The sequence below is a fragment of the Falco punctatus genome (assembly GCF_963210335.1).
Source record: "Falco punctatus genome assembly, chromosome: 5".
Taxonomy (NCBI): Eukaryota; Metazoa; Chordata; class Aves; order Falconiformes; family Falconidae; genus Falco; species Falco punctatus.
Genome location: NC_137584.1, coordinates 64,454,168 through 64,461,701, shown reverse-complemented (window position 1 = coordinate 64,461,701; position 7,534 = coordinate 64,454,168).

The following is a 7,534-nucleotide window of genomic DNA, read 5'->3' as shown; positions in this document are numbered from 1 at the left end:
TTTTTAAAAAAAGAAACAAATAGGTGTTCAATATTGTTTCCAAAAAAGCTTCTGAAACTTTCTGGAAAATTATTTATTTTTAAGTTTTATTCTTTCAGAATTTTAACAATTCCTTTAATATTGTTTCAATGCATGCTAATTGCAGTGACACTTTAATGCATTCTGCTACTTCTGACTTATATTATACATAAGTAGTTGAAATATTATAATCTTTCATTTTAAACCCAGTGATTTTTTTTTTTTCCATTTTATTGCTTTTAAAATTTAAGTTAATAAAAACATAAAAGAGAAAACTACAGAGAAAGTCTGAGTACAAGTAAATAAATACACTTTTTTAAAAGAATTGTCTCTTTTGGAACTTGCGTCTTCAAAAAATTCCTGGAAAGTGTTATTGTTTGCCCAAATCTGTAAGTGGACTACCTTTTCAGTTAAAGAGCAATTTTGAAGTGTGCTTAAACTCTGAGTGGATCAAGTCTTCAAGAGAAAGACCAAGCAAGCCTGTGACCATTAAACTGTAAAACCAAAATAAATATCCCTTTAGGAGAAGATTTTCTAATTTAGATATACTCTTCTCTACATGCAATTAAGGGTTTTTTTTAATTCTTTTTGTTTGTTTTGTCTGTTTGTTTACATATAAAGTACAGTTCTGTGAATGGACAGGTTCTAAAGAGGGCAGAGAAGGAAAAAGCATATTTGAACAAGCCTGAAAGATGGATTTTTGTTGAGTCTTTTCTTTTGTTTGACATCTCTGCTGGGTAAGTCCCTGATACAGCACTGTGTGCTTTATCTTTGAGCATGCAGTGTGCACATGTGCATGTTGCATATGCTCACACAAAAACTTCTTAGAGCATTTGATACCACCTTTGAAGAGTAACTAGAAGCTTCTTCCCCTAGAAAACAGATATCATTGAGTTTTATGACTTGTTGGTCATTAAATCTGTTGATAATTAAAGGACAGTCAATTTCAAGTTAGCATAAAAATACCTTTATCATTTGCACTGGCATTTTCCCTATCTATGAAACACACAAAAAAGTAAACTACTGTTTTCTCTGGTGAAAGAGTCTATGAAGTAAGAAGAGTCACTCTGCTAGCAGACCATTAGCAGACTCCATGTTTCATTGTCTGTTGAAACGTTGTCATAACATGAGATCCTGCTCTGGTGAAGAAAACAGGGTAAAATTCACCATGAGCAAAACCAAAGTTATGCAGATGTGTGGATAGAAGGTCTTTAAAAGACCAAGCTGGAATACCTCCCTCACCTCCTTTTGGAGATAGTCTACCCAACCAGCTTGCTGACTAGGAGAACCTGGATGGCCAAATATAATCAACAGATAAAATACCCTTCACTTTCCAGTCAGTGATGAATTGCCAGCTTTCTCTTTTAGGGAAGAACAGGGTTGTTGTAACACCTTGGTACTTCCTACTGAATTATTAGATTTCATTATATTTGCAGTGGACAACCAAGTCAAAGCCACTGCTTCAGCTAATGCAAAATATGGTTTCCTGCCTCTTCACTGTTCTGACAGCTCTCCTGCACTGAACTTGCAATGGTAGCTTAAAGTTTTGGCTTTAATCTCCAACCTAATTGGTGAATAGAGTCTATCAGAGGCCATAAATCAATCGGTGGAAAACTAAGACCATTGCAATTTCTGCAGCAATCAGATGAGAGAGACAAGAAGGGCAGAAAGGTGTTTCAGCTGCTGTGATGCTGTTGTGGAGTGCTTTGACCCAGTAAGCCAGTGCCTGAACATCATTGCAAAACAGTGCAAAGTATTCCCAGCTGACCATTTCCCCAGCTGTACACAGAGCGGTGTTCTCAGCATCCAGTGTCCTCTATTTACTCATCTTCGCTGCATACAAGAAGTCTTTTAAACAGAACTTTGTGACCTATAAAAGGACATAACGCAGAGGCTCTGTGGAACCTAAAGAGATGACTTTGCAACTTAAAAGGCTTTTCTGACAGACTATGGAGTCAGTGAGCCTCAGAACACTAATCTGGACGCTGAGTTTCAATGTAAAAAGACAGACACACAATATTTCAGCTGGGACCTACAGAGATCACCGAGTCCAAGTGCCTGAAAAGGGTGTGATAAGCATGAGTTCTGTATTCTGGGAATGTATGGACAGTGTAAAAGCTCAGGGGTAGCACCAAAACTTGGTTTTCTGTCCATGGGCTTAAATCATCCAGGAGATCAGCAACTGAAGCATCTTTTAGTTGTGTAAGTGGTGGTAGACATCATCACCTTGTTGTTTAGAGACTCTTTAGTTAAAAACACAAGTTTTCTGCCTCATTAAAAAAAAAAATAATCACATTTAGTTTAATGGGAAAGTGAACTGAAATAGGAAACATTTAAATGTGTCATGGCATGCTTTCATGATCTTTAACACTGATAACAGTCTTGGTTAATAGTTTAGAGAATAACAGATGGCCGTGTCTGTTGGTAACTAACACCTGAGTGTTAAATAAGTTGCAGTTTAACACTCAGAATTTGATTTATCATTTCAGCATTTCTGCAACATAATGCTGATGTGGATACCAAGACATGAAAAATCTAGCTGACATTTTTAGTGTGTTTAAAAGTTTTTCTTCATTAAGTGACCTCAGCAGGTTTCAGATAGATCTTTTATCAGAAAGCTACTTAAAATTAATTACAAAGATCATAGTATACACTTCATGAAAAAGGAATGTGGAAATCTCAAACGCAAAAGAGGTTAGAAAGGTTATTTTCTAAATGACAAGATTTGTATATCCCGATGTTGTAGAAAGCTCCACTCTTGTATGGCTGATAACAAAGTATAGAAAAAGGAACTTATCTTCCCACTTTCTTTCCTGCTAAATTGAGGATTCAAATCTGTATTAAAAAGAAATTGGACTCTGATGAGGCAGGGCAATTGTCTGGTGCAAACTTTGCAGGAATAATTCGTCAGCAAACACAAGGCTTTCTTTATTAACCTTAATATTCAGTGGAGCACAATAAACCTATTAGAAAGTCTGTAGTCTGCTGAGCAGAGTATTTATACCAACATACATACTTTTAGTTGCCATGAAGCTCTGGGAGCCAGAAGTGCCTTTAATGTAAAAGGCTATGTTTATGCAAATGAATTAATTTCACTTTTTTTTTGAGAGAGAATAGACACTACAATTGAATTTTGTGGTTCTTTTTCTTCTTTAGCATAGTGCTCGCTTGATATAATTTTCAGTACTTCATTGTCAAAATTATTTCCCAAGAAGACATTGCTTTTCATGGCATTCTTTCTGTTGGAGCAACCAGGGGAACTTGTTGAAGAGACACTGCCTCATGTACTGAAGAGTGTGGGATTGCCAACTTGGTTACACAGCAGTGCCTGCAAGATGGACTGGGTCTGGAGCAGCAATAGTGGTGTGATCCAAAGTGTCCTCCTGCAGGTCTGAGGTGCCCCCATGTGATGTGACCCAGAATACAAAGTGGAACCAAGAATGTTGCCCTGACAGTTTAAACAGGTCGTGCTCTTAAAGCATACATACAGCAGTCCACAGGGGATTGTTTAAAAGAGGTGTAATTTTTAATTCCTCATGGAGGCTCCTGAGTGACCCAGCCTGCTCTCCTCAGCAGTCCTCTTCATTTAAAATCTAGGTTCTCTGGGGCTGAGGTTTTCTCCCTCTCAAGGTCAGTACCTTCCAGTATTCCCATTACACACAAAGATGCAAGCTTCAACACAAAATTAATCTTTACATGAAATGACTGTTCCTCTGTTCTGTTGTTTCCATGGCATGTTTGTATGTGCTTAGCAGTGAGAGAGGATTTTAACAACTATGGCAGAAACTGGACATATTGATGTGTGGTACCCACACGTTTCCATGAATTTGTTATCTATTTTAAATGGGGAGAGAAAGGATTTATTGCAAAGATTTAGCTTCGTAGAGATTTTTTAATAAGATAGCAAAATTGGTGCCCTGTATAACTTAAGCAGAATCCTCCTGCCATCAGCAATCATTCCCTCTTTAAGGCTATTATTTTTTATAATATATGGAAGTCATTTACTGTATGAAAGGTTGTATATGATGCTGTAGTGAACACCAGGAATTTATTATAATGCTGCAACTGGATAGTCAAAGTTCTGATGTTACTTCAGGGACCAAATCTATTCATTTAAAAAAGAAAAAAACAACCCTACATAACAATATGTCACTTCAGAGGTCCGTCACTCCCTCTTCCATTTGTTGTGTTCCCACAGGCATGGGCTGAACTAGATGAACAGGCAGGTATTTTCTCTTGCACACATTTCTGCAGTGGAAGAATGAGGAATTCACTAGAGGCTGACAGCATTTTAACCTCTGCCCCCTTTCCTCTCATTTGGACTAGGGGACCATGCAGTCCCAGTTTAACACATACCAGCCACCGCCCCCCCCCCCCCCCTCCACCCCCACCCCCCCCGCAATATCTAAAGCAACAAATTGTGTGTGATTTATTGTTCATTATGCATTTTTTCAATAAAGTAGAGAACAGATTGACTTCAGGGCTTTAAAAATATGATTGTATGTTTGGATGTGCAATAGCGGTATCTTCCAGGTGGTTTGCATAGACACTGGCTTAAATCAACCCCTAAGGATATTTTGTTTTGAATACGCTTGTGCTCTGTTGCTGAATACTAAGGCTAAAATATATTCATTCTTTGGAGGCTATTTTTTCTTACTTATTTTCAGGAGTGTGCAGTTATTATAGATTAAGGTTGTCAATTATTCCTTCTATAAGTGGATACTGTTAATATTAGATGCTTAGCACAAACACCATGCTCATCTTTTTCTAAATATTTAGATGAATAGATGGTTCTTTACTGAATATTAATGCACCTCTATTAAGTGATACGAAAAGTATCCTTGTCAGAAGAAATTTTAGCAGTAGTATTCTGCTTTGTGTCCATTTATTGTGTAGGTAAAAATATCTAATGATCCATCCAGCTAAATAATATGCAACTACAGTGAAACATTTATCAACATTTATGGGTATAAAATATGCCAGGACCTATAAGTGGAAGAAAAAAACGCAAAACCAACAACAACAAAAACAAAAACAAAAAAACAACCAACAACAAACAAACAGAGAAACCCCAAACTGAATTCTCCTTTCCTGGCCTTATGACTTGTGGTTCAGCAACTAGGGATCTCAAAGTCAACAGGATTTTGCTCCTTGGTGGCTCTGGTAATGTATCACTGTAGTACATCACACATGAGTTCAGAACAGAATGTCACAGTAATGCTGAGGGGCAGCTCTGAAATCTTGCTCAGTGTTCTGCTAACAAAAGTACTACCCCTGCTGTCTGAGAGGCTTATATTTATGTGAAAAGACTATCAATTCACTCTTAGGGTTACTATATAAGAAAGCTAGCAATTCACTTTGACTCTATCAGTCCCTGTAACTGATAATTTTTGCTAGTTTATTCCATTTGTGATGACAGAAGCCATCTGTCTCTCTCTGCTTTGCACATCCTCAAGTGGGTTCTTACATGTTAGGGAAACCTTTCCCCTTCTGCCCTTAACATGTAGTTGCCATTTTGATAGAAATTATAACACTTTCCCTTAAAGAGTTCCTTTTCAACTCCACTATTTTGAAAATCTCTGCTTTAATGGGCTGCTTATTTCTGGCTAGAAGCGTGATTGGAATGTTACATATTTCTCCAGGCTTGGAGTATTAAATAATTGATAGTTGGGAACAAATTCCTAAGCTGTAATTTAATCACTAACATCTCAAGCTGCCGTTTGTATTGGCCAAATTGCTGAAGCACAGCTTTTTATTTAATCAGGACATAACATATTATTTCCAGAACAATTGCAATCTTGCTCCTTCTCATGAGACCCTTATCCCAGAGGCTTGGCTGGTTAATGGCTGAGATGTGGTACACGTGAGAAAGATCTGCCATAGGTTGACCTCTGGAAAGGAGGAAAGCATTTGTATTTTGTTGGCTTTCCTGTTTAGGATTCTTTGCCTGACTTTGGCCTCTTGTTGACCAGAGCCCCTCTTTGTGTGCAGCAAGCTCACTCCCACCCCTCTGCAGCTCACACCCGGTGCGTCCCTCAAGGGTGGAGTGCTCTGAGCTGTAACAATATGAGGTTGCTGGCACTCTGCAGGTCACTGTTTTCTTTGGAGGCAGATGGTTATTGTAGTTTCCAGTATAGCAATGGAGTCCCTCTCTGAACAGCACGACCCTGGCTGCTGGGACTTCCAAAATGCTGTCGAAAATATTTATTGTTGTTGTTGCTGATGCTGCAGAAAGATAGAAGGCATGTTGCTGAGGAAATGCAATGAAATAAAGAGACAGATACCAGTGGTAACTCACACCTCAAAAGTTCCAGAGCTCAAAACACGCGAAGTTTGGATACTTAATCTGACACACTTCATTTGTGCTTTGTCTGATTTCTTACAATGCCTCGAAGGGTTTCTTCAGAGATTTCTGATACTTACTAGACTGAAATTTAATAAAACTGGTCCTTATGTGATTCTACCTAGAATCCAAAATTTCTAAAAAAACACAAGCATGGAAATAACTTTTTAAAGCAATTTGCTTTTGTTTTGTGTGTTTAACTTGTTTTGTTTCAAGAGCAAGAGCTTCAGCCTTTGGCTGAAAAAGCTATCTTAGTGGTGTTTCTAAGAAAATTTAGCCATTCTTATATATGTTACATATAAGATTGAGTAATTAATATGCAGAAAATTGGAACAACCTATATTTATATTAGATTAGAACAACCTACAGATGCAACGCTGGAATAATGTAATTGCAATGGGCTGTGGAAATAAGGGAAACATATCTAGCAGTATCCTTGAAGACTCTTGCCAGGGAGTTTTAAGTATTTACTGTGTGTTGTGAATTAGCCAGTGTACACATGGACCCTTTAATTTGCTGATAGGAAGGTGGTTGTTGCAGACAATTCGCTCTTGAGTGCTGTAGAAGGAGCTTTTGCTTCTAAGAAAGATGTGTGTCCTGTTCCTGCTGACATTGGGAAACCCCAAAGAAGTATGAAATGGAAGATCTTGTCAGGAATCCCTGTGCACTTACAGAACTATAATAATAGTATGATGCCAGCATGGATATTAACCTGAAACACAACAACAAGGTAATAGTATGAGGACATGAGCCTGAGAGACACTGAATGAATTTAAATTTGATCTCCACAGAATATGACACCCCTGCGTTTTCATCTGTTAAACTCGGATGTCTGCAGGATTAGCACAAATTCTTTCAAAGCATATTCTTATGTCTGTTAGAGTCAGAAGTTGGTACATCATAGGGATCCTTGCTCAGATGTGCATGTGCCAAGCTTACGTTCATAGGCTTGAACATTAATAATTTGCCTAATTTGAATAATATAGAGACACACAGGTATAAATATTCCCCTGTAATGTGTTTTGACAATTTTTTAAAAAAAATATACAGAACAAAAAGAATATATACTTGCATTCCTAATTTTTCTGTGACTGTCTTCATGCAACCCAGGAACAAATGGAATGGATTACCCTGGTCTGGGTTGCTATAGGGTGTGAATAGCTCTTAAAAGGA